This window comes from Ambystoma mexicanum, chromosome 8 (genome assembly GCF_040938575.1).
Source record: "Ambystoma mexicanum isolate Mex_15411 chromosome 8, UKY_AmexF1_1, whole genome shotgun sequence".
NCBI lineage: Eukaryota > Metazoa > Chordata > Amphibia > Caudata > Ambystomatidae > Ambystoma > Ambystoma mexicanum.
The window spans coordinates 730,517,975-730,542,680 of record NC_090929.1 but is presented as its reverse complement, the minus strand read 5'-3'; the positions used below and the strand labels follow the sequence as shown (position 1 = coordinate 730,542,680).

Genomic DNA, 24,706 nt, shown 5'->3' with positions numbered 1-24,706 from the left:
AAGTTGTGCAATTACTAATCATGGAGCACAAAATAGCCTACAGCACCTGGTATTCCCAGGCGGTCTCCCATCCAGGTACTAACTAGGCCCGACACTGCTTAGCTTCCGAGATCAGGCGCATTCAGTGTGGTGTGGCCGTAGGCTCTGGGCCTAGTGAGTTTTGTACTTTTAAGCATCTAGTCGGCTAGACCTTGCAGTTTTGAAAGGCAATTGAGAAATGGCTCACTTCCTGAACTTGGAGCACAAAAAAGCCTACAGCACCTGGTATTCCCAGGCGGTCTCCCATCCAGGTACTAACTAGGCCCGACACTGCTTAGCTTCCGAGATCAGACGCATTCAGTGTGGTGTGGCCGTAGGCTCTGGTCCTAGTGAGTTTTGTACTTTTAAGCATCTAGTCGGCTAGACCTTGCAGTTTTGAAAGGCAATTGAGAAATGGCTCACTTCCTGAACTTGGAGCACAAAAAAGCCTACAGCACCTGTTATTCCCAGGCTGTCTCCCATCCAGGTACTAACTAGGCCCGACACTGCTTAGCTTCCGAGATCAGACGAGATCGGGCGCATTCAGTGTGGTGTGGCCGTAGGCTCTGGTCCTAGTGAGTTTTGTACTTTTAAGCATCTAGTCGGCTAGACCTTGCAGTTTTGAAAGGCAATTGAGAAATGGCTCACTTCCTGAACTTGGAGCACAAAAAAGCCTACAGCACCTGGTATTCCCAGGCGGTCTCCCATCCAGGTACTAACTAGGCCCGACACTGCTTAGCTTCCGAGATCAGACGCATTCAGTGTGGTGTGGCCGTAGGCTCTGGGCCTAGTGAGTTTTGTACTTTTAAGCATCTAGTCGGCTAGACCTTGCAGTTTTGAAAGGCAATTGAGAAATGGCTCACTTCCTGAACTTGGAGCACAAAAAAGCCTACAGCACCTGGTATTCCCAGGCGGTCTCCCATCCAGGTACTAACTAGGCCCGACACTGCTTAGCTTCCGAGATCAGACGAGATCGGGCGCATTCAGTGTGGTGTGGCCATAGGCTCTAGAAATGCTAAGAATATTACTCTTATGCATTTGCATTTAGTAAGCTAAGCCATGCAGCCACTTGCAACATGATACCACGCTCATCGCTCGATCAGGCTCGATCAGGCGAGATATATAAGACTGGTGGGCCCATTCAGGACTCCTATGTCTGGTAGGATAACTTTAATCCATCCATCCTGTTTCTGTTGCAGGGAGGTGGAGAGAACAATCAACACAATAACGGCTTTCTTTCATGCCTCTTGAAGGACTCAATATTCTCTGTACTGCATTACATGTGAAAGTCGATTTATTACCCATGAACACACTACCTGTATGCTAATTATATGTAAATAGGTAGCTCCAGCCCTCATAATGTTGTCCAACATTTCCGCTATAAAACGGGATAAAATTATTTTGGAAACATACCAAATTTGAAAAGTAATTGAGAAGTTGTGCAATTACTAATCATGGAGCACAAAATAGCCTACAGCACCTGGTATTCCCAGGCGGTCTCCCATCCAGGTACTAACTAGGCCCGACACTGCTTAGCTTCCGAGATCAGGCGCATTCAGTGTGGTGTGGCCGTAGGCTCTGGGCCTAGTGAGTTTTGTACTTTTAAGCATCTAGTCGGCTATACCTTGCAGTTTTGAAAGGCAATTGAGAAATGGCTCACTTCCTGAACTTGGAGCACAAAAAAGCCTACAGCACCTGGTATTCCCAGGCGGTCTCCCATCCAGGTACTAACTAGGCCCGACACTGCTTAGCTTCCGAGATCAGACGCATTCAGTGTGGTGTGGCCGTAGGCTCTGGTCCTAGTGAGTTTTGTACTTTTAAGCATCTAGTCGGCTAGACCTTGCAGTTTTGAAAGGCAATTGAGAAATGGCTCACTTCCTGAACTTGGAGCACAAAAAAGCCTACAGCACCTGGTATTCCCAGGCGGTCTCCCATCCAGGTACTAACTAGGCCCGACACTGCTTAGCTTCCGAGATCAGACGAGATCGGGCGCATTCAGTGTGGTGTGGCCGTAGGCTCTGGGCCTAGTGAGTTTTGTACTTTTAAGCATCTAGTCGGCTAGACCTTGCAGTTTTGAAAGGCAATTGAGAAATGGCTCACTTCCTGAACTTGGAGCACAAAAAAGCCTACAGCACCTGGTATTCCCAGGCGGTCTCCCATCCAGGTACTAACTAGGCCCAACACTGCTTAGCTTCCGAGATCAGACGAGATCGGGCGCATTCAGTGTGGTGTGGCCGTAGGCTCTAGAAATGTTAAGAATATTACTCTTATGCATTTGCATTTAGTAAGCTAAGCCATGCAGCCACTTGCAACATGATACCACGCTCATCGCTCGATCAGGCTCGATCAGGCGAGATATATAAGACTGGTGGGCCCATTCAGGACTCCTATGTCTGGTAGGATAACTTTAATCCATCCATCCTGTTTCTGTTGCAGGGAGGTGGAGAGAACAATCAACACAATAACGGCTTTCTTTCATGCCTCTTGAAGGACTCAATATTCTCTGTACTGCATTACATGTGAAAGTCGATTTATTACCCATGAACACACTACCTGTATGCTAATTATATGTAAATAGGTAGCTCCAGCCCTCATAATGTTGTCCAACATTTCCGCTATAAAACGGGATAAAATTATTTTGGAAACATACCAAATTTGAAAAGTAATTGAGAAGTTGTGCAATTACTAATCATGGAGCACAAAATAGCCTACAGCACCTGGTATTCCCAGGCGGTCTCCCATCCAGGTACTAACTAGGCCCGACACTGCTTAGCTTCCGAGATCAGGCGCATTCAGTGTGGTGTGGCCGTAGGCTCTGGGCCTAGTGAGTTTTGTACTTTTAAGCATCTAGTCGGCTAGACCTTGCAGTTTTGAAAGGCAATTGAGAAATGGCTCACTTCCTGAACTTGGAGCACAAAAAAGCCTACAGCACCTGGTATTCCCAGGCGGTCTCCCATCCAGGTACTAACTAGGCCCGACACTGCTTAGCTTCCGAGATCAGACGCATTCAGTGTGGTGTGGCCGTAGGCTCTGGTCCTAGTGAGTTTTGTACTTTTAAGCATCTAGTCGGCTAGACCTTGCAGTTTTGAAAGGCAATTGAGAAATGGCTCACTTCCTGAACTTGGAGCACAAAAAAGCCTACAGCACCTGTTATTCCCAGGCTGTCTCCCATCCAGGTACTAACTAGGCCCGACACTGCTTAGCTTCCGAGATCAGACGAGATCGGGCGCATTCAGTGTGGTGTGGCCATAGGCTCTGGGCCTAGTGAGTTTTGTACTTTTAAGCATCTAGTCGGCTAGACCTTGCAGTTTTGAAAGGCAATTGAGAAATGGCTCACTTCCTGAACTTGGAGCACAAAAAAGCCTACAGCACCTGGTATTCCCAGGCGGTCTCCCATCCAGGTACTAACTAGGCCCGACACTGCTTACCTTCCGAGATCAGACGAGATCAGGCGCATTCAGTGTGGTGTGGCCGTAGGCTCTAGAAATGCTAAGAATATTACTCTTATGCATTTGCATTTAGTAAGCTAAGCCATGCAGCCACTTGCAACATGATACCACGCTCATCGCTCGATCATCAGGCTCGATCAGGCGAGATATATAAGACTGGTGGGCCCATTCAGGACTCCTATGTCTGGTAGGATAACTTTAATCCATCCATCCTGTTTCTGTTGCAGGGAGGTGGAGAGAACAATCAACACAATAACGGCTTTCTTTCATGCCTCTTGAAGGACTCAATATTCTCTGTACTGCATTACATGTGAAAGTCGATTTATTACCCATGAACACACTACCTGTATGCTAATTATATGTAAATAGGTAGCTCCAGCCCTCATAATGTTGTCCAACATTTCCGCTATAAAACGGGATAAAATTATTTTGGAAACATACCAAATTTGAAAAGTAATTGAGAAGTTGTGCAATTACTAATCATGGAGCACAAAATAGCCTACAGCACCTGGTATTCCCAGGCGGTCTCCCATCCAGGTACTAACTAGGCCCGACACTGCTTAGCTTCCGAGATCAGACGCATTCAGTGTGGTGTGGCCGTAGGCTCAGGGCCTAGTGAGTTTTGTACTTTTAAGCATCTAGTCGGCTAGACCTTGCAGTTTTGAAAGGCAATTGAGAAATGGCTCACTTCCTGAACTTGGAGCACAAAAAAGCCTACAGCACCTGGTATTCCCAGGCGGTCTCCCATCCAGGTACTAACTAGACCCGACACCGCTTAGCTTCCGAGATCAGACGCATTCAGTGTGGTGTGGCCGTAGGCTCTGGGCCTAGTGAGTTTTGTACTTTTAAGCATCTAGTCGGCTAGACCTTGCAGTTTTGAAAGGCAATTGAGAAATGGCTCACTTCCTGAACTTGGAGCACAAAAAAGCCTACAGCACCTGGTATTCCCAGGCGGTCTCCCACCCAGGTACTAACTAGGCCTGACACTGCTTAGCTTCCGAAATCAGACGAGATCGGGCGCATTCAGTGTGGTGTGGCCGTAGGCTCTGGGCCTAGTGAGTTTTGTACTTTTAAGCATCTAGTCGGCTAGACCTTGCAGTTTTGAAAGGCAATTGAGAAATGGCTCACTTCCTGAACTTGGAGCACAAAAAAGCCTACAGCACCTGGTATTCCCAGGCAGTCTCCCATCCAGGTACTAACTAGGCCCGACACTGCTTAGCTTCCGAGATCAGGCGCATTCAGTGTGGTGTGGCCGTAGGCTCTAGTAATGCTAAGAATATTACTCTTATGCATTTGCATTTAGTAAGCTAAGCCATGCAGCCACTTGCAACATGATACCACGCTCATCGCTCGATCAGGGCTCGATCAGGCGAGATATATAAGACTGGTGGGCCCATTCAGGACTCCTATGTCTGGTAGGATAACTTTAATCCATCCATCCTGTTTCTGTTGCAGGGAGGTGGAGAGAACAATCAACACAATAACGGCTTTCTTTCATGCCTCTTGAAGGACTCAATATTCTCTGTACTGCATTACATGTGAAAGTCGATTTATTACCCATGAACACACTACCTGTATGCTAATTATATGTAAATAGGTAGCTCCAGCCCTCATAATGTTGTCCAACATTTCCGCTATAAAACGGGATAAAATTATTTTGGAAACATACCAAATTTGAAAAGTAATTGAGAAGTTGTGCAATTACTAATCATGGAGCACAAAATAGCCTACAGCACCTGGTATTCCCAGGCGGTCTCCCATCCAGGTACTAACTAGGCCCGACACTGCTTAGCTTCCGAGATCAGACGAGATCGGGCGCATTCAGTGTGGTGTGGCCGTAGGCTCTGGGCCTAGTGAGTTTTGTACTTTTAAGCATCTAGTCGGCTAGACCTTGCAGTTTTGAAAGGCAATTGAGAAATGGCTCACTTCCTGAACTTGGAGCACAAAAAAGCCTACAGCAACTGGTATTCCCAGGCGGTCTCCCATCCAGGTACTAACTAGGCCCGACACTGCTTAGCTTCCAAGATCAGACGAGATCGGGCGCATTCAGTGTGGTGTGGCCGTAGGCTCTGGGCCTAGTGAGTTTTGTACTTTTAAGCATCTAGTCGGCTAGACCTTGCAGTTTTGAAAGGCAATTGAGAAATGGCTCACTTCCTGAACTTGGAGCACAAAAAAGCCTACAGCACCTGGTATTCCCAGGCGGTCTCCCATCCAGGTACTAACTAGGCCCGACACTGCTTAGCTTCCGAGATCAGACGAGATCGGGCACATTCAGTGTGGTGTGGCCGTAAGCTCTAGAAATGCTAAGAATATTACTCTTATGCATTTGCATTTAGTAAGCTAAGCCATGCAGCCACTTGCAACATGATACCACGCTCATCGCTCGATCAGGCTCGATCAGGCGAGATATATAAGACTGGTGGGCCCATTCAGGACTCCTATGTCTGGTAGGATAACTTTAATCCATCCATCCTGTTTCTGTTGCAGGGAGGTGGAGAGAACAATCAACACAATAACGGCTTTCTTTCATGCCTCTTGAAGGACTCAATATTCTCTGTACTGCATTACATGTGAAAGTCGATTTATTACCCATGAACACACTACCTGTATGCTAATTATATGTAAATAGGTAGCTCCAGCCCTCATAATGTTGTCCAACATTTCCGCTATAAAACGGGATAAAATTATTTTGGAAACATACCAAATTTGAAAAGTAATTGAGAAGTTGTGCAATTACTAATCATGGAGCACAAAATAGCCTACAGCACCTGGTATTCCCAGGCGGTCTCCCATCCAGGTACTAACTAGGCCCGACACTGCTTAGCTTCCGAGATCAGGCGCATTCAGTGTGGTGTGGCCGTAGGCTCTGGGCCTAGTGAGTTTTGTACTTTTAAGCATCTAGTCGGCTAGACCTTGCAGTTTTGAAAGGCAATTGAGAAATGGCTCACTTCCTGAACTTGGAGCACAAAAAAGCCTACAGCACCTGGTATTCCCAGGCGGTCTCCCATCCAGGTACTAACTAGGCCCGACACTGCTTAGCTTCCGAGATCAGACGCATTCAGTGTGGTGTGGCCGTAGGCTCTGGTCCTAGTGAGTTTTGTACTTTTAAGCATCTAGTCGGCTAGACCTTGCAGTTTTGAAAGGCAATTGAGAAATGGCTCACTTCCTGAACTTGGAGCACAAAAAAGCCTACAGCACCTGTTATTCCCAGGCTGTCTCCCATCCAGGTACTAACTAGGCCCGACACTGCTTAGCTTCCGAGATCAGACGAGATCGGGCGCATTCAGTGTGGTGTGGCCGTAGGCTCTGGTCCTAGTGAGTTTTGTACTTTTAAGCATCTAGTCGGCTAGACCTTTCAGTTTTGAAAGGCAATTGAGAAATGGCTCACTTCCTGAACTTGGAGCACAAAAAAGCCTACAGCACATGGTATTCCCAGGCGGTCTCCCATCCAGGTACTAACTAGGCCCGACACTGCTTAGCTTCCGAGATCAGACGAGATCGGGCGCATTCAGTGTGGTGTGGCCGTAGGCTCTGGGCCTAGTGAGTTTTGTACTTTTAAGCATCTAGTCGGCTAGACCTTGCAGTTTTGAAAGGCAATTGAGAAATGGCTCACTTCCTGAACTTGGAGCACAAAAAAGCCTACAGCACCTGGTATTCCCAGGAGGTCTCCCATCCAGGTACTAACTAGGCCCGACACTGCTTAGCTTCCGAGATCAGACGAGATCGGGCGCATTCAGTGTGGTGTGGCCGTAGGCTCTAGAAATGCTAAGAATATTACTCTTATGCATTTGCATTTAGTAAGCTAAGCCATGCAGCCACTTGCAACATGATACCACGCTCATCGCTCGATCAGGCTCGATCGCTCGATCAGGCGAGATATATAAGACTGGTGGGCCCATTCAGGACTCCTATGTCTGGTAGGATAACTTTAATCCATCCATCCTGTTTCTGTTGCAGGGAGGTGGAGAGAACAATCAACACAATAACGGCTTTCTTTCATGCCTCTTGAAGGACTCAATATTCTCTGTACTGCATTACATGTGAAAGTCGATTTATTACCCATGAACACACTACCTGTATGCTAATTATATGTAAATAGGTAGCTCCAGCCCTCATAATGTTGTCCAACATTTCCGCTATAAAACGGGATAAAATTATTTTGGAAACATACCAAATTTGAAAAGTAATTGAGAAGTTGTGCAATTACTAATCATGGAGCACAAAATAGCCTACAGCACCTGGTATTCCCAGGCGGTCTCCCATCCAGGTACTAACTAGGCCCGACACTGCTTAGCTTCCGAGATCAGGCGCATTCAGTGTGGTGTGGCCGTAGGCTCTGGGCCTAGTGAGTTTTGTACTTTTAAGCATCTAGTCGGCTAGACCTTGCAGTTTTGAAAGGCAATTGAGAAATGGCTCACTTCCTGAACTTGGAGCACAAAAAAGCCTACAGCACCTGGTATTCCCAGGCGGTCTCCCATCCAGGTACTAACTAGGCCCGACACTGCTTAGCTTCCGAGATCAGACGCATTCAGTGTGGTGTGGCCGTAGGCTCTGGTCCTAGTGAGTTTTGTACTTTTAAGCATCTAGTCGGCTAGACCTTGCAGTTTTGAAAGGCAATTGAGAAATGGCTCACTTCCTGAACTTGGAGCACAAAAAAGCCTACAGCACCTGGTATTCCCAGGCGGTCTCCCATCCAGGTACTAACTAGGCCCGACACTGCTTAGCTTCCGAGATCAGACGAGATCGGGCGCATTCAGTGTGGTGTGGCCGTAGGCTCTGGGCCTAGTGAGTTTTGTACTTTTAAGCATCTAGTCGGCTAGACCTTGCAGTTTTGAAAGGCAATTGAGAAATGGCTCACTTCCTGAACTTGGAGCACAAAAAAGCCTACAGCACCTGGTATTCCCAGGCGGTCTCCCATCCAGGTACTAACTAGGCCCGACACTGCTTAGCTTCCGAGATCAGACGAGATCGGGCGCATTCAGTGTGGTGTGGCCGTAGGCTCTAGAAATGCTAAGAATATTACTCTTATGCATTTGCATTTAGTAAGCTAAGCCATGCAGCCACTTGCAACATGATACCACGCTCATCGCTCGATCAGGCTCGATCAGGCGAGATATATAAGACTGGTGGGCCCATTCAGGACTCCTATGTCTGGTAGGATAACTTTAATCCATCCATCCTGTTTCTGTTGCAGGGAGGTGGAGAGAACAATCAACACAATAACGGCTTTCTTTCATGCCTCTTGAAGGACTCAATATTCTCTGTACTGCATTACATGTGAAAGTCGATTTATTACCCATGAACACACTACCTGTATGCTAATTATATGTAAATAGGTAGCTCCAGCCCTCATAATGTTGTCCAACATTTCCGCTATAAAACGGGATAAAATTATTTTGGAAACATACCAAATTTGAAAAGTAATTGAGAAGTTGTGCAATTACTAATCATGGAGCACAAAATAGCCTACAGCACCTGGTATTCCCAGGCGGTCTCCCATCCAGGTACTAACTAGGCCCGACACTGCTTAGCTTCCGAGATCAGGCGCATTCAGTGTGGTGTGGCCGTAGGCTCTGGGCCTAGTCAGTTTTGTACTTTTAAGCATCTAGTCGGCTAGACCTTGCAGTTTTGAAAGGAAATTGAGAAATGGCTCACTTCCTGAACTTGGAGCACAAAAAAGCCTACAGCACCTGGTATTCCCAGGCGGTCTCCCATCCAGGTACTAACTAGGCCCGACACTGCTTAGCTTCCGAGATCAGACGCATTCAGTGTGGTGTGGCCGTAGGCTCTGGTCCTAGTGAGTTTTGTACTTTTAAGCATCTAGTCGGCTAGACCTTGCAGTTTTGAAAGGCAATTGAGAAATGGCTCACTTCCTGAACTTGGAGCACAAAAAAGCCTACAGCACCTGTTATTCCCAGGCTGTCTCCCATCCAGGTACTAACTAGGCCCGACACTGCTTAGCTTCCGAGATCAGACGAGATCGGGCGCATTCAGTGTGGTGTGGCCATAGGCTCTGGGCCTAGTGAGTTTTGTACTTTTAAGCATCTAGTCGGCTAGACCTTGCAGTTTTGAAAGGCAATTGAGAAATGGCTCACTTCCTGAACTTGGAGCACAAAAAAGCCTACAGCACCTGGTATTCCCAGGCGGTCTCCCATCCAGGTACTAACTAGGCCCGACACTGCTTAGCTTCCGAGATCAGACGAGATCGGGCGCATTCAGTGTGGTGTGGCCGTAGGCTCTAGAAATGCTAAGAATATTACTCTTATGCATTTGCATTTAGTAAGCTAAGCCATGCAGCCACTTGCAACATGATACCACGCTCATCGCTCGATCAGGCTCGATCAGGCGAGATATATAAGACTGGTGGGCCCATTCAGGACTCCTATGTCTGGTAGGATAACTTTAATCCATCCATCCTGTTTCTGTTGCAGGGAGGTGGAGAGAACAATCAACACAATAACGGCTTTCTTTCATGCCTCTTGAAGGACTCAATATTCTCTGTACTGCATTACATGTGAAAGTCGATTTATTACCCATGAACACACTACCTGTATGCTAATTATATGTAAATAGGTAGCTCCAGCCCTCATAATGTTGTCCAACATTTCCGCTATAAAACGGGATAAAATTATTTTGGAAACATACCAAATTTGAAAAGTAATTGAGAAGTTGTGCAATTACTAATCATGGAGCACAAAATAGCCTACAGCACCTGGTATTCCCAGGCGGTCTCCCATCCAGGTACTAACTAGGCCCGACACTGCTTAGCTTCCGAGATCAGGCGCATTCAGTGTGGTGTGGCCGTAGGCTCTGGGCCTAGTGAGTTTTGTACTTTTAAGCATCTAGTCGGCTAGACCTTGCAGTTTTGAAAGGCAATTGAGAAATGGCTCACTTCCTGAACTTGGAGCACAAAAAAGCCTACAGCACCTGGTATTCCCAGGCGGTCTCCCATCCAGGTACTAACTAGGCCCGACACTGCTTAGCTTCCGAGATCAGACGCATTCAGTGTGGTGTGGCCGTAGGCTCTGGTCCTAGTGAGTTTTGTACTTTTAAGCATCTAGTCGGCTAGACCTTGCAGTTTTGAAAGGCAATTGAGAAATGGCTCACTTCCTGAACTTGGAGCACAAAAAAGCCTACAGCACCTGTTATTCCCAGGCTGTCTCCCATCCAGGTACTAACTAGGCCCGACACTGCTTAGCTTCCGAGATCAGACGAGATCGGGCGCATTCAGTGTGGTGTGGCCATAGGCTCTGGGCCTAGTGAGTTTTGTACTTTTAAGCATCTAGTCGGCTAGACCTTGCAGTTTTGAAAGGCAATTGAGAAATGGCTCACTTCCTGAACTTGGAGCACAAAAAAGCCTACAGCACCTGGTATTCCCAGGCGGTCTCCCATCCAGGTACTAACTAGGCCCGACACTGCTTACCTTCCGAGATCAGACGAGATCAGGCGCATTCAGTGTGGTGTGGCCGTAGGCTCTAGAAATGCTAAGAATATTACTCTTATGCATTTGCATTTAGTAAGCTAAGCCATGCAGCCACTTGCAACATGATACCACGCTCATCGCTCGATCAGGCTCGATCAGGCGAGATATATAAGACTGGTGGGCCCATTCAGGACTCCTATGTCTGGTAGGATAACTTTAATCCATCCATCCTGTTTCTGTTGCAGGGAGGTGGAGAGAACAATCAACACAATAACGGCTTTCTTTCATGCCTCTTGAAGGACTCAATATTCTCTGTACTGCATTACATGTGAAAGTCGATTTATTACCCATGAACACACTACCTGTATGCTAATTATATGTAAATAGGTAGCTCCAGCCCTCATAATGTTGTCCAACATTTCCGCTATAAAACGGGATAAAATTATTTTGGAAACATACCAAATTTGAAAAGTAATTGAGAAGTTGTGCAATTACTAATCATGGAGCACAAAATAGCCTACAGCACCTGGTATTCCCAGGCGGTCTCCCATCCAGGTACTAACTAGGCCCGACACTGCTTAGCTTCCGAGATCAGGCGCATTCAGTGTGGTGTGGCCGTAGGCTCTGGGCCTAGTGAGTTTTGTACTTTTAAGCATCTAGTCGGCTAGACCTTGCAGTTTTGAAAGGCAATTGAGAAATGGCTCACTTCCTGAACTTGGAGCACAAAAAAGCCTACAGCACCTGGTATTCCCAGGCGGTCTCCCATCCAGGTACTAACTAGGCCCGACACTGCTTAGCTTCCGAGATCAGACGCATTCAGTGTGGTGTGGCCGTAGGCTCTGGTCCTAGTGAGTTTTGTACTTTTAAGCATCTAGTCGGCTAGACCTTGCAGTTTTGAAAGGCAATTGAGAAATGGCTCACTTCCTGAACTTGGAGCACAAAAAAGCCTACAGCACCTGTTATTCCCAGGCTGTCTCCCATCCAGGTACTAACTAGGCCCGACACTGCTTAGCTTCCGAGATCAGACGAGATCGGGCGCATTCAGTGTGGTGTGGCCGTAGGCTCTGGTCCTAGTGAGTTTTGTACTTTTAAGCATCTAGTCGGCTAGACCTTGCAGTTTTGAAAGGCAATTGAGAAATGGCTCACTTCCTGAACTTGGAGCACAAAAAAGCCTACAGCACATGGTATTCCCAGGCGGTCTCCCATCCAGGTACTAACTAGGCCCGACACTGCTTAGCTTCCGAGATCAGACGAGATCGGGCGCATTCAGTGTGGTGTGGCCGTAGGCTCTGGGCCTAGTGAGTTTTGTACTTTTAAGCATCTAGTCGGCTAGACCTTGCAGTTTTGAAAGGCAATTGAGAAATGGCTCACTTCCTGAACTTGGAGCACAAAAAAGCCTACAGCACCTGGTATTCCCAGGCGGTCTCCCATCCAGGTACTAACTAGGCCCAACACTGCTTAGCTTCCGAGATCAGACGAGATCGGGCGCATTCAGTGTGGTGTGGCCGTAGGCTCTAGAAATGCTAAGAATATTACTCTTATGCATTTGCATTTAGTAAGCTAAGCCATGCAGCCACTTGCAACATGATACCACGCTCATCGCTCGATCAGGCTCGATATATAAGACTGGTGGGCCCATTCAGGACTCCTATGTCTGGTAGGATAACTTTAATCCATCCATCCTGTTTCTGTTGCAGGGAGGTGGAGAGAACAATCAACACAATAACGGCTTTCTTTCATGCCTCTTGAAGGACTCAATATTCTCTGTACTGCATTACATGTGAAAGTCGATTTATTACCCATGAACACACTACCTGTATGCTAATTATATGTAAATAGGTAGCTCCAGCCCTCATAATGTTGTCCAACATTTCCGCTATAAAACGGGATAAAATTATTTTGGAAACATACCAAATTTGAAAAGTAATTGAGAAGTTGTGCAATTACTAATCATGGAGCACAAAATAGCCTACAGCACCTGGTATTCCCAGGCGGTCTCCCATCCAGGTACTAACTAGGCCCGACACCGCTTAGCTTCCGAGATCAGGCGCATTCAGTGTGGTGTGGCTGTAGGTTCTGGGCCTAGTGAGTTTTGTACTTTTAAGCATCTAGTCGGCTAGACCTTGCAGTTTTGAAAGGCAATTGAGAAATGGCTCACTTCCTGAACTTGGAGCACAAAAAAGCCTACAGCACCTGGTATTCCCAGGCAGTCTCCCATCCAGGTACTAACTAGGCCCAACACTGCTTAGCTTCCGAGATCAGGCGCATTCAGTGTGGTGTGGCCGTAGGCTCTAGAAATGCTAAGAATATTACTCTTATGCATTTGCATTTAGTAAGCTAAGCCATGCTGCCACTTGCAACATGACACCACGCTCATCGCTCGATCAGGCGAGATATATAAGACTGGTGGGCCCATTCAGGACTCCTATGTCTGGTAGGATAACTTTAATCCATCCATCCTGTTTCTGTTGCAGGGAGGTGGAGAGAACAATCAACACAATAATGGCTTTCTTTCAAGCCTCTTGAATGACTCAATATTCTCTGTACTGCATTACACGTGAAAGTAGATTTATTACCCATGAACACACTACCTGTATGCTAATTATATGTAAATAGGTAGCTCCAGCCCTCATAATGTTGTCCAACATTTCCGCTATAAAACGGGATACAATTATTTTGGAAACATACCAAATTTGAAAAGTAATTGAGAAGTTGCGCAATTACTAATCATGGAGCACAAAATAGCCTAGAGCACCTGGTATTCCCAGGCTGTCTCCCAACCAGGTACTAACTAGGCCCACCACTGCTTAGCTTCCGAGATCAGACGAGATCGAGCGCATTCAGTGTGGTGTGGCCGCAGGCTCTGGGCCTAGTGAGTTTTGTACTTTTAAGCATCTAGTTGGCTAGACCTTGCAGTTTTGAAAGGCAATTGAGAAATGGCTCACTTCCTGAACTTGGAGCACAAAAAAAGCCTACAGCACCTGGTATTCCCAGGCGGTCTCCCATCCAGGTACTAACTAGGCCCGACACTGCTTAGCTTCCGAGATCAGACGCTTTCAGTGTGGTGTGGCCGTAGGCTCTGGGCCTAGTGAGTTTTGTACTTTTAAGCATCTAGTCGGCTAGACCTTGCAGTTTTGAAAGGCAATTGAGAAATGGCTCACTTCCTGAACTTGGAGCACAAAAAAGCCTACAGCACCTGGTATTCCCAGGCGGTCTCCCATCCAGGTACTAACTAGGCCCGACACTGCTTAGCTTCCGAGATCAGATGAGATCGGGCGCATTCAGTGTGGTGTGGCCGTAGGCTCTGGGCCTAGTGAGTTTTGTACTTTTAAGCATCTAGTCGGGTAGACCTTGCAGTTTTGAAAGGCAATTGAGAAATGGCTCACTTCCTGAACTTGGAGCACAAAAAAGCCTACAGCACCTGGTATTCCCAGGCGGTCTCCCATCCAGGTACTAACTAGGCCTGACACTGCTTAGCTTCCGAGATCAGACGAGATCGGGCGCATTCAGTGTGGTGTGGCCGTAGGCTCTGGGCCTAGTGAGTTTTGTACTTTCAAGCATCTAGTCGGCTACACCTTGCAGTTTTGAAAGGCAATTGAGAAATGGCTCACTTCCTGAACTTGGAGCACAAAAAAGCCTACAGCACCTGGTATTCCCAGGCGGTCTCCCATCCAGGTACTAACTAGGCCCGACACTGCTTAGCTTCCGAGATCAGGCGCATTCAGTGTGGTGTGGCCGTAGGCTCTGGGCCTAGTGCGTTTTGTACTTTTAAGCATCTAGTCAGCTAGACCTTGCAGTTTTGAAAGGCAATTGAGAAATGGCTCACTTCCTGAACTTGGAGCACAAAAAAGCCTACAGCACCTGGTATTCCCAGGCGGTCTCCCATCGAGGTACTAACTAGGCCCGACACTGCTTAGCTTCTGAGATCAGACGAGATCGGGCGCATTCAGTGTGGTGTGGCCGTAGGCTCTGGGCCTAGTGAGTTTTGTACTTTTAAGCATCTAGTCGGCTAGACCTTGCAGTTTTGAAAGGCAATTGAGAAATGGCTCACTTCCTGAACTTGGAGTACAAAAAAGCCTACAGCACCTGGTATTCCCAGGCAGTCTCCCATCCAGGTACTAACTAGGCCCAACACTGCTTAGCTTCCAAGATCAGACGAGATCGGGCGCATTCAGTGTGGTGTGGCCGTAGGCTCTAGAAATGCTAAGAATATTACTCTTATGCATTTGCATTTAGTAAGCTAAGCCATGCAGCCACTTGCAACATGATACCACGCTCATCGCTCGATCAGGCGAGATATATAAGACTGGTGGGCCCATTCAGGACTCCTATGTCTGGTAGGATAACTTTAATCCATCCATCCTGTTTCTGTTGCAGGGAGGTGGAGAGAACAATCAACACAATAATGGCTTTCTTTCAAGCCTCTTGAAGGACTCAATATTCTCTGTACTGCATTACATGTGAAAGTCGATTTATTACCCATGAACACACTACCTTTTTGCTAATTATATGTAAATAGGTAGCTCCAGCCCTCATAATGTTGTCCAACATTTCCGCTATAAAACGGGATACAATTATTTTGGAAACATACCAAATTTGAAAAGTAATTGAGAAGTTGCGCAATTACTAATCATGGAGCACAAAATAGCCTAAAGCACCTGGTATTCCCAGGCGGTCTCCCATCCAGGTACTTACTAGGCCCGACATTGCTTAGCTTCCGAGATCAGAAGAGATCTGGCACATTCAGTGTGGTGTGGCCATAGGCTCTGGACCTAGTGAGTTTTGTACTTTTAAGCATCTAGTCGGCTAGACCTTGCAGTTTTGAAAGGCAATTGAGAAATGGCTCACTTCCTGAACTTGGAGCACAAAAAAGCCTACAGCACCTGGTATTCCCAGGCGGTCTCCCACCCAGGTACTAACTAGGCCTGACACTGCTTAGCTTCCGAGATCAGACGAGATCGGGCGCATTAAGTGTGGTGTGGCCGTAGGCTCTGGACCTAGTGAGTTTTGTACTTTTAAGCATCTAGTCGGCTAGACCTTGCAGTTTTGAAAGGCAATTGAGAAATGGCTCACTTCCTGAACTTGGAGCACAAAAAAGCCTACAGCACCTGGTATTCCCAGGCGGTCTCCCATCCAGGTACTAACTAGGCCCGACACTGTTTACCTTCCGAGATCAGACGAGATCAGGCACATTCAGTGTGGTGTGGCCGTAGGCTCTAGAAATGCTAAGAATATTACTCTTATGCATTTGCATTTAGTAAGCTAAGCCATGCAGCCACTTGCAACATGATACCACGCTCATCGCTCGATCAGGCGAGATATATAAGACTGGTGGGCCCATTCAGGACTCCTATGTCTGGTAGGATAACTTTAATCCATCCATCCTGTTTCTGTTGCAGGGAGGTGGAGAGAACAATCAACACAATAATGGCTTTCTTTCAAGCCTCTTGAAGGACTCAATATTCTCTGTACTGCATTACATGTGAAAGTCGATTTATTACCCATGAACACACTACCTGTATGCTAATTATATGTAAATAGGTAGCTCCAGCCCTCATAATGTTGTCCAACATTTCCGCTATAAAACGGGATAAAATTATTTTGGAAACATACCAAATTTGAAAAGTAATTGAGAAGTTGTGCAATTACTAATCATGGAGCACAAAATAGCCTACAGCACCTGGTATTCCCAGGCGGTCTCCCATCCAGGTACTAACTAGGCCCGACACTGCTTAGCTTCCGAGATCAGACGAGATCGGGCGCATTCAGTGTGGTGTGGCCGTAGGCTCTGGGCCTAGTGAGTTTTGTACTTTTAAGCATCTAGTCGGCTAGACCTTGCAGTTTTGAAAGGCAATTGAGAAATGGCTCACTTCCTGAACTTGGAGCACAAAAAAGCCTACAGCACCTGGTATTCCCAGGCGGTCTCCCATCCAGGTACTAACTAGGCCCGACACTGCTTAGCTTCCGAGATCGGGCGCATTCAGTGTGGTGTGGCCGTAGGCTCTGGTCCTAGTGAGTTTTGTACTTTTAAGCATCTAGTCGGCTAGACCTTGCAGTTTTGAAAGGCAATTGAGAAATGGCTCACTTCCTGAACTTGGAGCACAAAAAAGCCTACAGCACCTGGTATTCCCAGGCGGTCTCCCATCCAGGTACTAACTAGGCCCGACACTGCTTAGCTTCCGAGATCAGACGAGATCGGGCGCATTCAGTGTGGTGTGGCCGTAGGCTCTGGGCCTAGTGAGTTTTGTACTTTTAAGCATCTAGTCGGCTAGACCTTGCAGTTTTGAAAGGCAATTGAGAAATGGCTCACTTCCTGAACTTGGAGCACAAAAAAGCCTACAGCACCTGGTATTCCCAGGCGGTCTCCCATCCAGGTACTAACTAGGCCCAACACTGCTTAGCTTCCGAGATCAGACGAGATCGGGCGCATTCAGTGTGGTGTGGCCGTAGGCTCGAGTAATGCTAAGAATATTACTCTTATGCATTTGCATTTAGTAAGCTAAGCCATGCAGCCACTTGCAACATGATACCACGCTCATCGCTCGATCAGCGCTCGATCAGGCGAGATATATAAGACTGGTGGGCCCATTCAGGACTCCTATGTCTGGTAGGATAACTTTAATCCATCCATCCTGTTTCTGTTGCAGGGAGGTGGAGAGAACAATCAACACAATAACGGCTTTCTTTCATGCCTCTTGAAGGACTCAATATTCTCTGTACTGCATTACATGTGAAAGTCGATTTATTACCCATGAACACACTACCTGTATGCTAATTATATGTAAATAGGTAGCTCCAGCCCTCATAATGTTGTCCAACATTTCCGCTATAAAACGGGATAAAATTATTTTGGAAACATACCAAATTTGAAAAGTAATTGAGAAGTTGCGCAATTACTAATCATGGAGCACAAAATAGCCTACAGCACCTGGTATTCCCAGGCGGTCTCCCATCCAGGTACTAACTAGGCCCGACACTGCTTAGCTTCCGAGATCAGACGAGATCGGGCGCATTCAGTGTGGTGTGGCCGTAGGCTCTGGGCCTAGTGAGTTTTGTACTTTTAAGCATCTAGTCGGCTAGACCTTGCAGTTTTGAAAGGCAATTGAGAAATGGCTCACTTCCTGAACTTGGAGCACAAAAAAGCCTACAGCACCTGGTATTCCCAGGCAGTCTCCCATCCAGGTACTAACTAGGCCCGACACTGCTTAGCTTCCGAGATCAGGCGCATTCAGTGTGGTGTGGCCGTAGGCTCTAGTAATGCTAAGAATATTACTCTTATGCATTTGCATTTAGTAAGCTAAGCCATGCAGCCACTTGCAACATGATACCACGCTCATCGCTCGATCAGGGCTCGATCAGGCGAGATATATAAGACTGGTGGGCCCATTCAGGACTCCTATGTCTGGTAGGATAACTTTAATCCATCCATCCTGTTTCTGTTGCAGGGAGGTGGAGAGAACAATCAACACAATAACGGCTTTCTTTCATGCCTCTTGAAGGACTCAATATTCTCTGTACTGCATTACATGTGAAAGTCGATTTATTACCCATGAACACACTACCTGTATGCTAATTATATGTAAATAGGTAGCTCCAGCCCTCATAATGTTGTCCAACATTTCCGCTATAAAACGGGATAAAATTATTTTGGAAACATACCAAATTTGAAAAGTAATTGAGAAGTTGTGCAATTACTAATCATGGAGCACAAAATAGCCTACAGCACCTGGTATTCCCAGGCGGTCTCCCATCCAGGTACTAACTAGGCCCGACACTGCTTAGCTTCCGAGATCAGACGAGATCGGGCGCATTCAGTGTGGTGTGGCCGTAGGCTCTGGGCCTAGTGAGTTTTGTACTTTTAAGCATCTAGTCGGCTAGACCTTGCAGTTTTGAAAGGCAATTGAGAAATGGCTCACTTCCTGAACTTGGAGCACAAAAAAGCCTACAGCAACTGGTATTCCCAGGCGGTCTCCCATCCAGGTACTAACTAGGCCCGACACTGCTTAGCTTCCGAGATCAGACGAGATCGGGCGCATTCAGTGTGGTGTGGCCGTAGGCTCTGGGCCTAGTGAGTTTTGTACTTTTAAGCATCTAGTCGGCTAGACCTTGCAGTTTTGAAAGGCAATTGAGAAATGGCTCACTTCCTGAACTTGGAGCACAAAAAAGCCTACAGCACCTGGTACTCCCAGGCGGTCTCCCATCCAGGTACTAACTAGGCCCGACACTGCTTAGCTTCCGAGATCAGACGAGATCGGGCACATTCAGTGTGGTGTGGCCGTAGGCTCTAGAAATGCTAAGAATATTACTCTTATGCATTTGCATTTAGTAAGCTAAGCCATGCAGCCACTTGCAACATGATACCACGCTCATCGCTCGATCAGGCTCGATCAGGCGAGATATATAAGACTGGTGGGCCCATTCAGGACTCCTATGTCTGGTAGGATAACTTTAATCCATCCATCCTGTTTCTGTTGCAGGGAGGTGGAGAGAACAATCAACACAATAACGGCTTTCTTTCATGCCTCTTGAAGGACTCAATATTCTCTGTACTGCATTACATGTGAAAGTCGATTTATTACCCATGAACACACTACCTGTATGCTAATTATATGTAAATAGGTAGCTCCAGCCCTCATAATGTTGTCCAACATTTCCGCTATAAAATGGGATAAAATTATTTTGGAAACATACCAAATTTGAAAAGTAATTGAGAAGTTGTGCAATTACTAATCATGGAGCACAAAATAGCCTACAGCACCTGGTATTCCCAGGCGGTCTCCCATCCAGGTACTAACTAGGCCCGACACTGCTTAGCTTCCGAGATCAGGCGCATTCAGTGTGGTGTGGCCGTAGGCTCTGGGCCTAGTGAGTTTTGTACTTTTAAGCATCTAGTCGGCTAGACCTTGCAGTTTTGAAAGGCAATTGAGAAATGGCTCACTTCCTGAACTTGGAGCACAAAAAAGCCTACAGCACCTGGTATTCCCAGGCGGTCTCCCATCCAGGTACTAACTAGGCCCGACACTGCTTAGCTTCCGAGATCAGACGCATTCAGTGTGGTGTGGCCGTAGGCTCTGGTCCTAGTGAGTTTTGTACTTTTAAGCATCTAGTCGGCTAGACCTTGCAGTTTTGAAAGGCAATTGAGAAATGGCTCACTTCCTGAACTTGGAGCACAAAAAAGCCTACAGCACCTGTTATTCCCAGGCTGTCTCCCATCCAGGTACTAACTAGGCCCGACACTGCTTAGCTTCCGAGATCAGACGAGATCGGGCGCATTCAGTGTGGTGTGGCCGTAGGCTCTGGTCCTAGTGAGTTTTGTACTTTTAAGCATCTAGTCGGCTAGACCTTGCAGTTTTGAAAGGCAATTGAGAAATGGCTCACTTCCTGAACTTGGAGCACAAAAAAGCCTACAGCACCTGGTATTCCCAGGCGGTCTCCCATCCAGGTACTAACTAGGCCCGACACTGCTTAGCTTCCGAGATCAGACGCATTCAGTGTGGTGTGGCCGTAGGCTCTGGGCCTAGTGAGTTTTGTACTTTTAAGCATCTAGTCGGCTAGACCTTGCAGTTTTGAAAGGCAATTGAGAAATGGCTCACTTCCTGAACTTGGAGCACAAAAAAGCCTACAGCACCTGGTATTCCCAGGCGGTCTCCCATCCAGGTACTAACTAGGCCCGACACTGCTTAGCTTCCGAGATCAGACAAGATCGGGCGCATTCAGTGTGGTGTGGCCATAGGCTCTAGAAATGCTAAGAATATTACTCTTATGCATTTGCATTTAGTAAGCTAAGCCATGCAGCCACTTGCAACATGATACCACGCTCATCGCTCGATCAGGCTCGATCAGGCGAGATATATAAGACTGGTGGGCCCATTCAGGACTCCTATGTCTGGTAGGATAACTTTAATCCATCCATCCTGTTTCTGTTGCAGGGAGGTGGAGAGAACAATCAACACAATAACGGCTTTCTTTCATGCCTCTTGAAGGACTCAATATTCTCTGTACTGCATTACATGTGAAAGTCGATTTATTACCCATGAACACACTACCTGTATGCTAATTATATGTAAATAGGTAGCTCCAGCCCTCATAATGTTGTCCAACATTTCCGCTATAAAACGGGATAAAATTATTTTGGAAACATACCAAATTTGAAAAGTAATTGAGAAGTTGTGCAATTACTAATCATGGAGCACAAAATAGCCTACAGCACCTGGTATTCCCAGGCGGTCTCCCATCCAGGTACTAACTAGGCCCGACACTGCTTAGCTTCCGAGATCAGGCGCATTCAGTGTGGTGTGGCCGTAGGCTCTGGGCCTAGTGAGTTTTGTACTTTTAAGCATCTAGTCGGCTATACCTTGCAGTTTTGAAAGGCAATTGAGAAATGGCTCACTTCCTGAACTTGGAGCACAAAAAAGCCTACAGCACCTGGTATTCCCAGGCGGTCTCCCATCCAGGTACTAACTAGGCCCGACACTGCTTAGCTTCCGAGATCAGACGCATTCAGTGTGGTGTGGCCGTAGGCTCTGGTCCTAGTGAGTTTTGTACTTTTAAGCATCTAGTCGGCTAGACCTTGCAGTTTTGAAAGGCAATTGAGAAATGGCTCACTTCCTGAACTTGGAGCACAAAAAAGCCTACAGCACCTGGTATTCCCAGGCGGTCTCCCATCCAGGTACTAACTAGGCCCGACACTGCTTAGCTTCCGAGATCAGACGAGATCGGGCGCATTCAGTGTGGTGTGGCCGTAGGCTCTGGGCCTAGTGAGTTTTGTACTTTTAAGCATCTAGTCGGCTAGACCTTGCAGTTTTGAAAGGCAATTGAGAAATGGCTCACTTCCTGAACTTGGAGCACAAAAAAGCCTACAGCACCTGGTATTCCCAGGCGGTCTCCCATCCAGGTACTAACTAGGCCCGACACTGCTTAGCTTCCGAGATCAGACGAGATCGGGCGCATTCAGTGTGGTGTGGCCGTAGGCTCTAGAAATGTTAAGAATATTACTCTTATGCATTTGCATTTAGTAAGCTAAGCCATGCAGCCACTTGCAACATGATACCACGCTCATCGCTCGATCAGGCTCGATCAGGCGAGATATATAAGACTGGTGGGCCCATTCAGGACTCCTATGTCTGGTAGGATAACTTTAATCCATCCATCCTGTTTCTGTTGCAGGGAGGTGGAGAGAACAATCAACACAATAACGGCTTTCTTTCATGCCTCTTGAAGGACTCAATATTCTCTGTACTGCATTACATGTGAAAGTCGATTTATTACCCATGAACACACTACCTGTATGCTAATTATATGTAAATAGGTAGCTCCAGCCCTCATAATGTTGTCCAACATTTCCGCTATAAAACGGGATAAAATTATTTTGGAAACATACCAAATTTGAAAAGTAATTGAGAAGTTGTGCAATTACTAATCATGGAGCACAAAATAGCCTACAGCACCTGGTATTCCCAGGCGGTCTCCCATCCAGGTACTAACTAGGCCCGACACTGCTTAGCTTCCGAGATCAGGCGCATTCAGTGTGGTGTGGCCGTAGGCTCTGGGCCTAGTGAGTTTTGTACTTTTAAGCATCTAGTCGGCTAGACCTTGCAGTTTTGAAAGGCAATTGAGAAATGGCTCACTTCCTGAACTTGGAGCACAAAAAAGCCTACAGCACCTGGTATTCCCAGGCGGTCTCCCATCCAGGTACTAACTAGGCCCGACACTGCTTAGCTTCCGAGATCAGACGCATTCAGTGTGGTGTGGCCGTAGGCTCTGGTCCTAGTGAGTTTTGTACTTTTAAGCATCTAGTCGGCTAGACCTTGCAGTTTTGAAAGGCAATTGAGAAATGGCTCACTTCCTGAACTTGGAGCACAAAAAAGCCTACAGCACCTGTTATTCCCAGGCTGTCTCCCATCCAGGTACTAACTAGGCCCGACACTGCTTAGCTTCCGAGATCAGACGAGATCGGGCGCATTCAGTGTGGTGTGGCCATAGGCTCTGGGCCTAGTGAGTTTTGTACTTTTAAGCATCTAGTCGGCTAGACCTTGCAGTTTTGAAAGGCAATTGAGAAATGGCTCACTTCCTGAACTTGGAGCACAAAAAAGCCTACAGCACCTGGTATTCCCAGGCGGTCTCCCATCCAGGTACTAACTAGGCCCGACACTGCTTACCTTCCGAGATCAGACGAGATCAGGCGCATTCAGTGTGGTGTGGCCGTAGGCTCTAGAAATGCTAAGAATATTACTCTTATGCATTTGCATTTAGTAAGCTAAGCCATGCAGCCACTTGCAACATGATACCACGCTCATCGCTCGATCATCAGGCTCGATCAGGCGAGATATATAAGACTGGTGGGCCCATTCAGGACTCCTATGTCTGGTAGGATAACTTTAATCCATCCATCCTGTTTCTGTTGCAGGGAGGTGGAGAGAACAATCAACACAATAACGGCTTTCTTTCATGCCTCTTGAAGGACTCAATATTCTCTGTACTGCATTACATGTGAAAGTCGATTTATTACCCATGAACACACTACCTGTATGCTAATTATATGTAAATAGGTAGCTCCAGCCCTCATAATGTTGTCCAACATTTCCGCTATAAAACGGGATAAAATTATTTTGGAAACATACCAAATTTGAAAAGTAATTGAGAAGTTGTGCAATTACTAATCATGGAGCACAAAATAGCCTACAGCACCTGGTATTCCCAGGCGGTCTCCCATCCAGGTACTAACTAGGCCCGACACTGCTTAGCTTCCGAGATCAGACGCATTCAGTGTGGTGTGGCCGTAGGCTCAGGGCCTAGTGAGTTTTGTACTTTTAAGCATCTAGTCGGCTAGACCTTGCAGTTTTGAAAGGCAATTGAGAAATGGCTCACTTCCTGAACTTGGAGCACAAAAAAGCCTACAGCACCTGGTATTCCCAGGCGGTCTCCCATCCAGGTACTAACTAGACCCGACACCGCTTAGCTTCCGAGATCAGACGCATTCAGTGTGGTGTGGCCGTAGGCTCTGGGCCTAGTGAGTTTTGTACTTTTAAGCATCTAGTCGGCTAGACCTTGCAGTTTTGAAAGGCAATTGAGAAATGGCTCACTTCCTGAACTTGGAGCACAAAAAAGCCTACAGCACCTGGTATTCCCAGGCGGTCTCCCACCCAGGTACTAACTAGGCCTGACACTGCTTAGCTTCCGAAATCAGACGAGATCGGGCGCATTCAGTGTGGTGTGGCCGTAGGCTCTGGGCCTAGTGAGTTTTGTACTTTTAAGCATCTAGTCGGCTAGACCTTGCAGTTTTGAAAGGCAATTGAGAAATGGCTCACTTCCTGAACTTGGAGCACAAAAAAGCCTACAGCACCTGGTATTCCCAGGCAGTCTCCCATCCAGGTACTAACTAGGCCCGACACTGCTTAGCTTCCGAGATCAGGCGCATTCAGTGTGGTGTGGCCGTAGGCTCTAGTAATGCTAAGAATATTACTCTTATGCATTTGCATTTAGTAAGCTAAGCCATGCAGCCACTTGCAACATGATACCACGCTCATCGCTCGATCAGGGCTCGATCAGGCGAGATATATAAGACTGGTGGGCCCATTCAGGACTCCTATGTCTGGTAGGATAACTTTAATCCATCCATCCTGTTTCTGTTGCAGGGAGGTGGAGAGAACAATCAACACAATAACGGCTTTCTTTCATGCCTCTTGAAGGACTCAATATTCTCTGTACTGCATTACATGTGAAAGTCGATTTATTACCCATGAACACACTACCTGTATGCTAATTATATGTAAATAGGTAGCTCCAGCCCTCATAATGTTGTCCAACATTTCCGCTA

At 46.9% G+C, this 24,706-nt stretch overlaps 42 non-coding genes and 38 pseudogenes across 42 annotated transcripts; all 80 read right to left on the bottom strand.

Moving 5' to 3' along the window:
- Window positions 1-34: 34 nt before the first annotated feature.
- Window positions 35-143, bottom strand: LOC138474251 (5S ribosomal RNA; annotated as a pseudogene).
- A 106-nt stretch (window positions 144-249) lies between these two features.
- On the bottom strand, window positions 250-358 carry LOC138474467 (5S ribosomal RNA; annotated as a pseudogene).
- A 106-nt stretch (window positions 359-464) lies between these two features.
- Window positions 465-583, bottom strand: LOC138480257 (5S ribosomal RNA). The gene has a single exon (XR_011273956.1). It is a non-coding gene; the product is annotated as a 5S ribosomal RNA (ribosomal RNA).
- Window positions 584-689: 106 nt separating this feature from the next.
- LOC138474466 (5S ribosomal RNA) lies at window positions 690-798 on the bottom strand (annotated as a pseudogene).
- Window positions 799-904: 106 nt separating this feature from the next.
- Window positions 905-1,023, bottom strand: LOC138477839 (5S ribosomal RNA). Its single transcript, XR_011271761.1, has one exon. It is a non-coding gene; the product is annotated as a 5S ribosomal RNA (ribosomal RNA).
- Window positions 1,024-1,486: 463 nt separating this feature from the next.
- On the bottom strand, window positions 1,487-1,595 carry LOC138474250 (5S ribosomal RNA; annotated as a pseudogene).
- A 106-nt stretch (window positions 1,596-1,701) lies between these two features.
- Window positions 1,702-1,810, bottom strand: LOC138474464 (5S ribosomal RNA; annotated as a pseudogene).
- Window positions 1,811-1,916: 106 nt separating this feature from the next.
- LOC138477358 (5S ribosomal RNA) lies at window positions 1,917-2,035 on the bottom strand. The gene has a single exon (XR_011271325.1). It is a non-coding gene; the product is annotated as a 5S ribosomal RNA (ribosomal RNA).
- Window positions 2,036-2,141: 106 nt separating this feature from the next.
- LOC138475301 (5S ribosomal RNA) lies at window positions 2,142-2,260 on the bottom strand. Its single transcript, XR_011269457.1, has one exon. It is a non-coding gene; the product is annotated as a 5S ribosomal RNA (ribosomal RNA).
- Window positions 2,261-2,723: 463 nt separating this feature from the next.
- Window positions 2,724-2,832, bottom strand: LOC138474249 (5S ribosomal RNA; annotated as a pseudogene).
- A 106-nt stretch (window positions 2,833-2,938) lies between these two features.
- Window positions 2,939-3,047, bottom strand: LOC138474463 (5S ribosomal RNA; annotated as a pseudogene).
- A 106-nt stretch (window positions 3,048-3,153) lies between these two features.
- LOC138480385 (5S ribosomal RNA) lies at window positions 3,154-3,272 on the bottom strand. Its single transcript, XR_011274065.1, has one exon. It is a non-coding gene; the product is annotated as a 5S ribosomal RNA (ribosomal RNA).
- A 106-nt stretch (window positions 3,273-3,378) lies between these two features.
- On the bottom strand, window positions 3,379-3,497 carry LOC138479239 (5S ribosomal RNA). The gene has a single exon (XR_011273032.1). It is a non-coding gene; the product is annotated as a 5S ribosomal RNA (ribosomal RNA).
- A 466-nt stretch (window positions 3,498-3,963) lies between these two features.
- On the bottom strand, window positions 3,964-4,072 carry LOC138474462 (5S ribosomal RNA; annotated as a pseudogene).
- Window positions 4,073-4,178: 106 nt separating this feature from the next.
- On the bottom strand, window positions 4,179-4,287 carry LOC138474737 (5S ribosomal RNA; annotated as a pseudogene).
- Window positions 4,288-4,393: 106 nt separating this feature from the next.
- Window positions 4,394-4,512, bottom strand: LOC138480156 (5S ribosomal RNA). Its single transcript, XR_011273865.1, has one exon. It is a non-coding gene; the product is annotated as a 5S ribosomal RNA (ribosomal RNA).
- Window positions 4,513-4,618: 106 nt separating this feature from the next.
- Window positions 4,619-4,727, bottom strand: LOC138474412 (5S ribosomal RNA; annotated as a pseudogene).
- Window positions 4,728-5,191: 464 nt separating this feature from the next.
- Window positions 5,192-5,310, bottom strand: LOC138477346 (5S ribosomal RNA). Its single transcript, XR_011271314.1, has one exon. It is a non-coding gene; the product is annotated as a 5S ribosomal RNA (ribosomal RNA).
- A 106-nt stretch (window positions 5,311-5,416) lies between these two features.
- Window positions 5,417-5,535, bottom strand: LOC138480228 (5S ribosomal RNA). The gene has a single exon (XR_011273929.1). It is a non-coding gene; the product is annotated as a 5S ribosomal RNA (ribosomal RNA).
- Window positions 5,536-5,641: 106 nt separating this feature from the next.
- On the bottom strand, window positions 5,642-5,760 carry LOC138478774 (5S ribosomal RNA). Its single transcript, XR_011272610.1, has one exon. It is a non-coding gene; the product is annotated as a 5S ribosomal RNA (ribosomal RNA).
- Window positions 5,761-6,223: 463 nt separating this feature from the next.
- LOC138474247 (5S ribosomal RNA) lies at window positions 6,224-6,332 on the bottom strand (annotated as a pseudogene).
- A 106-nt stretch (window positions 6,333-6,438) lies between these two features.
- LOC138474461 (5S ribosomal RNA) lies at window positions 6,439-6,547 on the bottom strand (annotated as a pseudogene).
- Window positions 6,548-6,653: 106 nt separating this feature from the next.
- On the bottom strand, window positions 6,654-6,772 carry LOC138480256 (5S ribosomal RNA). The gene has a single exon (XR_011273955.1). It is a non-coding gene; the product is annotated as a 5S ribosomal RNA (ribosomal RNA).
- A 106-nt stretch (window positions 6,773-6,878) lies between these two features.
- LOC138479227 (5S ribosomal RNA) lies at window positions 6,879-6,997 on the bottom strand. The gene has a single exon (XR_011273021.1). It is a non-coding gene; the product is annotated as a 5S ribosomal RNA (ribosomal RNA).
- A 106-nt stretch (window positions 6,998-7,103) lies between these two features.
- Window positions 7,104-7,222, bottom strand: LOC138476270 (5S ribosomal RNA). Its single transcript, XR_011270336.1, has one exon. It is a non-coding gene; the product is annotated as a 5S ribosomal RNA (ribosomal RNA).
- Window positions 7,223-7,693: 471 nt separating this feature from the next.
- Window positions 7,694-7,802, bottom strand: LOC138474246 (5S ribosomal RNA; annotated as a pseudogene).
- Window positions 7,803-7,908: 106 nt separating this feature from the next.
- On the bottom strand, window positions 7,909-8,017 carry LOC138474460 (5S ribosomal RNA; annotated as a pseudogene).
- Window positions 8,018-8,123: 106 nt separating this feature from the next.
- On the bottom strand, window positions 8,124-8,242 carry LOC138477334 (5S ribosomal RNA). Its single transcript, XR_011271303.1, has one exon. It is a non-coding gene; the product is annotated as a 5S ribosomal RNA (ribosomal RNA).
- A 106-nt stretch (window positions 8,243-8,348) lies between these two features.
- On the bottom strand, window positions 8,349-8,467 carry LOC138477322 (5S ribosomal RNA). The gene has a single exon (XR_011271292.1). It is a non-coding gene; the product is annotated as a 5S ribosomal RNA (ribosomal RNA).
- A 463-nt stretch (window positions 8,468-8,930) lies between these two features.
- LOC138474245 (5S ribosomal RNA) lies at window positions 8,931-9,039 on the bottom strand (annotated as a pseudogene).
- A 106-nt stretch (window positions 9,040-9,145) lies between these two features.
- Window positions 9,146-9,254, bottom strand: LOC138474459 (5S ribosomal RNA; annotated as a pseudogene).
- Window positions 9,255-9,360: 106 nt separating this feature from the next.
- LOC138480384 (5S ribosomal RNA) lies at window positions 9,361-9,479 on the bottom strand. Its single transcript, XR_011274064.1, has one exon. It is a non-coding gene; the product is annotated as a 5S ribosomal RNA (ribosomal RNA).
- A 106-nt stretch (window positions 9,480-9,585) lies between these two features.
- Window positions 9,586-9,704, bottom strand: LOC138477309 (5S ribosomal RNA). The gene has a single exon (XR_011271280.1). It is a non-coding gene; the product is annotated as a 5S ribosomal RNA (ribosomal RNA).
- Window positions 9,705-10,167: 463 nt separating this feature from the next.
- LOC138474244 (5S ribosomal RNA) lies at window positions 10,168-10,276 on the bottom strand (annotated as a pseudogene).
- Window positions 10,277-10,382: 106 nt separating this feature from the next.
- LOC138474457 (5S ribosomal RNA) lies at window positions 10,383-10,491 on the bottom strand (annotated as a pseudogene).
- A 106-nt stretch (window positions 10,492-10,597) lies between these two features.
- Window positions 10,598-10,716, bottom strand: LOC138480382 (5S ribosomal RNA). The gene has a single exon (XR_011274062.1). It is a non-coding gene; the product is annotated as a 5S ribosomal RNA (ribosomal RNA).
- A 106-nt stretch (window positions 10,717-10,822) lies between these two features.
- On the bottom strand, window positions 10,823-10,941 carry LOC138479238 (5S ribosomal RNA). The gene has a single exon (XR_011273031.1). It is a non-coding gene; the product is annotated as a 5S ribosomal RNA (ribosomal RNA).
- A 463-nt stretch (window positions 10,942-11,404) lies between these two features.
- LOC138474242 (5S ribosomal RNA) lies at window positions 11,405-11,513 on the bottom strand (annotated as a pseudogene).
- A 106-nt stretch (window positions 11,514-11,619) lies between these two features.
- LOC138474456 (5S ribosomal RNA) lies at window positions 11,620-11,728 on the bottom strand (annotated as a pseudogene).
- Window positions 11,729-11,834: 106 nt separating this feature from the next.
- LOC138480255 (5S ribosomal RNA) lies at window positions 11,835-11,953 on the bottom strand. The gene has a single exon (XR_011273954.1). It is a non-coding gene; the product is annotated as a 5S ribosomal RNA (ribosomal RNA).
- A 106-nt stretch (window positions 11,954-12,059) lies between these two features.
- LOC138479226 (5S ribosomal RNA) lies at window positions 12,060-12,178 on the bottom strand. Its single transcript, XR_011273020.1, has one exon. It is a non-coding gene; the product is annotated as a 5S ribosomal RNA (ribosomal RNA).
- Window positions 12,179-12,284: 106 nt separating this feature from the next.
- On the bottom strand, window positions 12,285-12,403 carry LOC138475289 (5S ribosomal RNA). The gene has a single exon (XR_011269446.1). It is a non-coding gene; the product is annotated as a 5S ribosomal RNA (ribosomal RNA).
- Window positions 12,404-12,856: 453 nt separating this feature from the next.
- On the bottom strand, window positions 12,857-12,965 carry LOC138474655 (5S ribosomal RNA; annotated as a pseudogene).
- Window positions 12,966-13,071: 106 nt separating this feature from the next.
- LOC138474369 (5S ribosomal RNA) lies at window positions 13,072-13,180 on the bottom strand (annotated as a pseudogene).
- Window positions 13,181-13,633: 453 nt separating this feature from the next.
- On the bottom strand, window positions 13,634-13,752 carry LOC138474341 (5S ribosomal RNA; annotated as a pseudogene).
- A 107-nt stretch (window positions 13,753-13,859) lies between these two features.
- On the bottom strand, window positions 13,860-13,968 carry LOC138474377 (5S ribosomal RNA; annotated as a pseudogene).
- Window positions 13,969-14,074: 106 nt separating this feature from the next.
- Window positions 14,075-14,193, bottom strand: LOC138475079 (5S ribosomal RNA). Its single transcript, XR_011269257.1, has one exon. It is a non-coding gene; the product is annotated as a 5S ribosomal RNA (ribosomal RNA).
- Window positions 14,194-14,299: 106 nt separating this feature from the next.
- Window positions 14,300-14,418, bottom strand: LOC138478884 (5S ribosomal RNA). The gene has a single exon (XR_011272709.1). It is a non-coding gene; the product is annotated as a 5S ribosomal RNA (ribosomal RNA).
- Window positions 14,419-14,524: 106 nt separating this feature from the next.
- LOC138474241 (5S ribosomal RNA) lies at window positions 14,525-14,633 on the bottom strand (annotated as a pseudogene).
- Window positions 14,634-14,739: 106 nt separating this feature from the next.
- LOC138479526 (5S ribosomal RNA) lies at window positions 14,740-14,858 on the bottom strand. Its single transcript, XR_011273293.1, has one exon. It is a non-coding gene; the product is annotated as a 5S ribosomal RNA (ribosomal RNA).
- A 106-nt stretch (window positions 14,859-14,964) lies between these two features.
- On the bottom strand, window positions 14,965-15,083 carry LOC138479521 (5S ribosomal RNA). Its single transcript, XR_011273288.1, has one exon. It is a non-coding gene; the product is annotated as a 5S ribosomal RNA (ribosomal RNA).
- A 453-nt stretch (window positions 15,084-15,536) lies between these two features.
- On the bottom strand, window positions 15,537-15,655 carry LOC138474041 (5S ribosomal RNA; annotated as a pseudogene).
- Window positions 15,656-15,761: 106 nt separating this feature from the next.
- Window positions 15,762-15,880, bottom strand: LOC138479912 (5S ribosomal RNA). Its single transcript, XR_011273643.1, has one exon. It is a non-coding gene; the product is annotated as a 5S ribosomal RNA (ribosomal RNA).
- A 106-nt stretch (window positions 15,881-15,986) lies between these two features.
- Window positions 15,987-16,105, bottom strand: LOC138480167 (5S ribosomal RNA). The gene has a single exon (XR_011273875.1). It is a non-coding gene; the product is annotated as a 5S ribosomal RNA (ribosomal RNA).
- Window positions 16,106-16,558: 453 nt separating this feature from the next.
- Window positions 16,559-16,677, bottom strand: LOC138477297 (5S ribosomal RNA). The gene has a single exon (XR_011271269.1). It is a non-coding gene; the product is annotated as a 5S ribosomal RNA (ribosomal RNA).
- A 106-nt stretch (window positions 16,678-16,783) lies between these two features.
- On the bottom strand, window positions 16,784-16,892 carry LOC138473930 (5S ribosomal RNA; annotated as a pseudogene).
- A 106-nt stretch (window positions 16,893-16,998) lies between these two features.
- LOC138477285 (5S ribosomal RNA) lies at window positions 16,999-17,117 on the bottom strand. Its single transcript, XR_011271258.1, has one exon. It is a non-coding gene; the product is annotated as a 5S ribosomal RNA (ribosomal RNA).
- Window positions 17,118-17,223: 106 nt separating this feature from the next.
- On the bottom strand, window positions 17,224-17,342 carry LOC138475277 (5S ribosomal RNA). Its single transcript, XR_011269435.1, has one exon. It is a non-coding gene; the product is annotated as a 5S ribosomal RNA (ribosomal RNA).
- Window positions 17,343-17,806: 464 nt separating this feature from the next.
- LOC138477273 (5S ribosomal RNA) lies at window positions 17,807-17,925 on the bottom strand. The gene has a single exon (XR_011271247.1). It is a non-coding gene; the product is annotated as a 5S ribosomal RNA (ribosomal RNA).
- Window positions 17,926-18,031: 106 nt separating this feature from the next.
- Window positions 18,032-18,140, bottom strand: LOC138474411 (5S ribosomal RNA; annotated as a pseudogene).
- Window positions 18,141-18,604: 464 nt separating this feature from the next.
- LOC138477260 (5S ribosomal RNA) lies at window positions 18,605-18,723 on the bottom strand. Its single transcript, XR_011271236.1, has one exon. It is a non-coding gene; the product is annotated as a 5S ribosomal RNA (ribosomal RNA).
- A 106-nt stretch (window positions 18,724-18,829) lies between these two features.
- On the bottom strand, window positions 18,830-18,948 carry LOC138479623 (5S ribosomal RNA). The gene has a single exon (XR_011273381.1). It is a non-coding gene; the product is annotated as a 5S ribosomal RNA (ribosomal RNA).
- A 106-nt stretch (window positions 18,949-19,054) lies between these two features.
- LOC138478728 (5S ribosomal RNA) lies at window positions 19,055-19,173 on the bottom strand. The gene has a single exon (XR_011272568.1). It is a non-coding gene; the product is annotated as a 5S ribosomal RNA (ribosomal RNA).
- A 463-nt stretch (window positions 19,174-19,636) lies between these two features.
- LOC138474240 (5S ribosomal RNA) lies at window positions 19,637-19,745 on the bottom strand (annotated as a pseudogene).
- Window positions 19,746-19,851: 106 nt separating this feature from the next.
- On the bottom strand, window positions 19,852-19,960 carry LOC138474455 (5S ribosomal RNA; annotated as a pseudogene).
- Window positions 19,961-20,066: 106 nt separating this feature from the next.
- LOC138480253 (5S ribosomal RNA) lies at window positions 20,067-20,185 on the bottom strand. The gene has a single exon (XR_011273952.1). It is a non-coding gene; the product is annotated as a 5S ribosomal RNA (ribosomal RNA).
- A 106-nt stretch (window positions 20,186-20,291) lies between these two features.
- LOC138474454 (5S ribosomal RNA) lies at window positions 20,292-20,400 on the bottom strand (annotated as a pseudogene).
- Window positions 20,401-20,506: 106 nt separating this feature from the next.
- On the bottom strand, window positions 20,507-20,625 carry LOC138479532 (5S ribosomal RNA). Its single transcript, XR_011273298.1, has one exon. It is a non-coding gene; the product is annotated as a 5S ribosomal RNA (ribosomal RNA).
- A 463-nt stretch (window positions 20,626-21,088) lies between these two features.
- Window positions 21,089-21,197, bottom strand: LOC138474239 (5S ribosomal RNA; annotated as a pseudogene).
- A 106-nt stretch (window positions 21,198-21,303) lies between these two features.
- LOC138474452 (5S ribosomal RNA) lies at window positions 21,304-21,412 on the bottom strand (annotated as a pseudogene).
- A 106-nt stretch (window positions 21,413-21,518) lies between these two features.
- On the bottom strand, window positions 21,519-21,637 carry LOC138477248 (5S ribosomal RNA). Its single transcript, XR_011271225.1, has one exon. It is a non-coding gene; the product is annotated as a 5S ribosomal RNA (ribosomal RNA).
- Window positions 21,638-21,743: 106 nt separating this feature from the next.
- LOC138477236 (5S ribosomal RNA) lies at window positions 21,744-21,862 on the bottom strand. The gene has a single exon (XR_011271214.1). It is a non-coding gene; the product is annotated as a 5S ribosomal RNA (ribosomal RNA).
- A 463-nt stretch (window positions 21,863-22,325) lies between these two features.
- On the bottom strand, window positions 22,326-22,434 carry LOC138474238 (5S ribosomal RNA; annotated as a pseudogene).
- A 106-nt stretch (window positions 22,435-22,540) lies between these two features.
- LOC138474451 (5S ribosomal RNA) lies at window positions 22,541-22,649 on the bottom strand (annotated as a pseudogene).
- Window positions 22,650-22,755: 106 nt separating this feature from the next.
- Window positions 22,756-22,874, bottom strand: LOC138480381 (5S ribosomal RNA). Its single transcript, XR_011274061.1, has one exon. It is a non-coding gene; the product is annotated as a 5S ribosomal RNA (ribosomal RNA).
- Window positions 22,875-22,980: 106 nt separating this feature from the next.
- On the bottom strand, window positions 22,981-23,099 carry LOC138479237 (5S ribosomal RNA). The gene has a single exon (XR_011273030.1). It is a non-coding gene; the product is annotated as a 5S ribosomal RNA (ribosomal RNA).
- Window positions 23,100-23,565: 466 nt separating this feature from the next.
- Window positions 23,566-23,674, bottom strand: LOC138474450 (5S ribosomal RNA; annotated as a pseudogene).
- A 106-nt stretch (window positions 23,675-23,780) lies between these two features.
- LOC138474736 (5S ribosomal RNA) lies at window positions 23,781-23,889 on the bottom strand (annotated as a pseudogene).
- Window positions 23,890-23,995: 106 nt separating this feature from the next.
- LOC138480155 (5S ribosomal RNA) lies at window positions 23,996-24,114 on the bottom strand. Its single transcript, XR_011273864.1, has one exon. It is a non-coding gene; the product is annotated as a 5S ribosomal RNA (ribosomal RNA).
- A 106-nt stretch (window positions 24,115-24,220) lies between these two features.
- On the bottom strand, window positions 24,221-24,329 carry LOC138474410 (5S ribosomal RNA; annotated as a pseudogene).
- Between the last annotated feature and the right edge of the window lie 377 nt (window positions 24,330-24,706).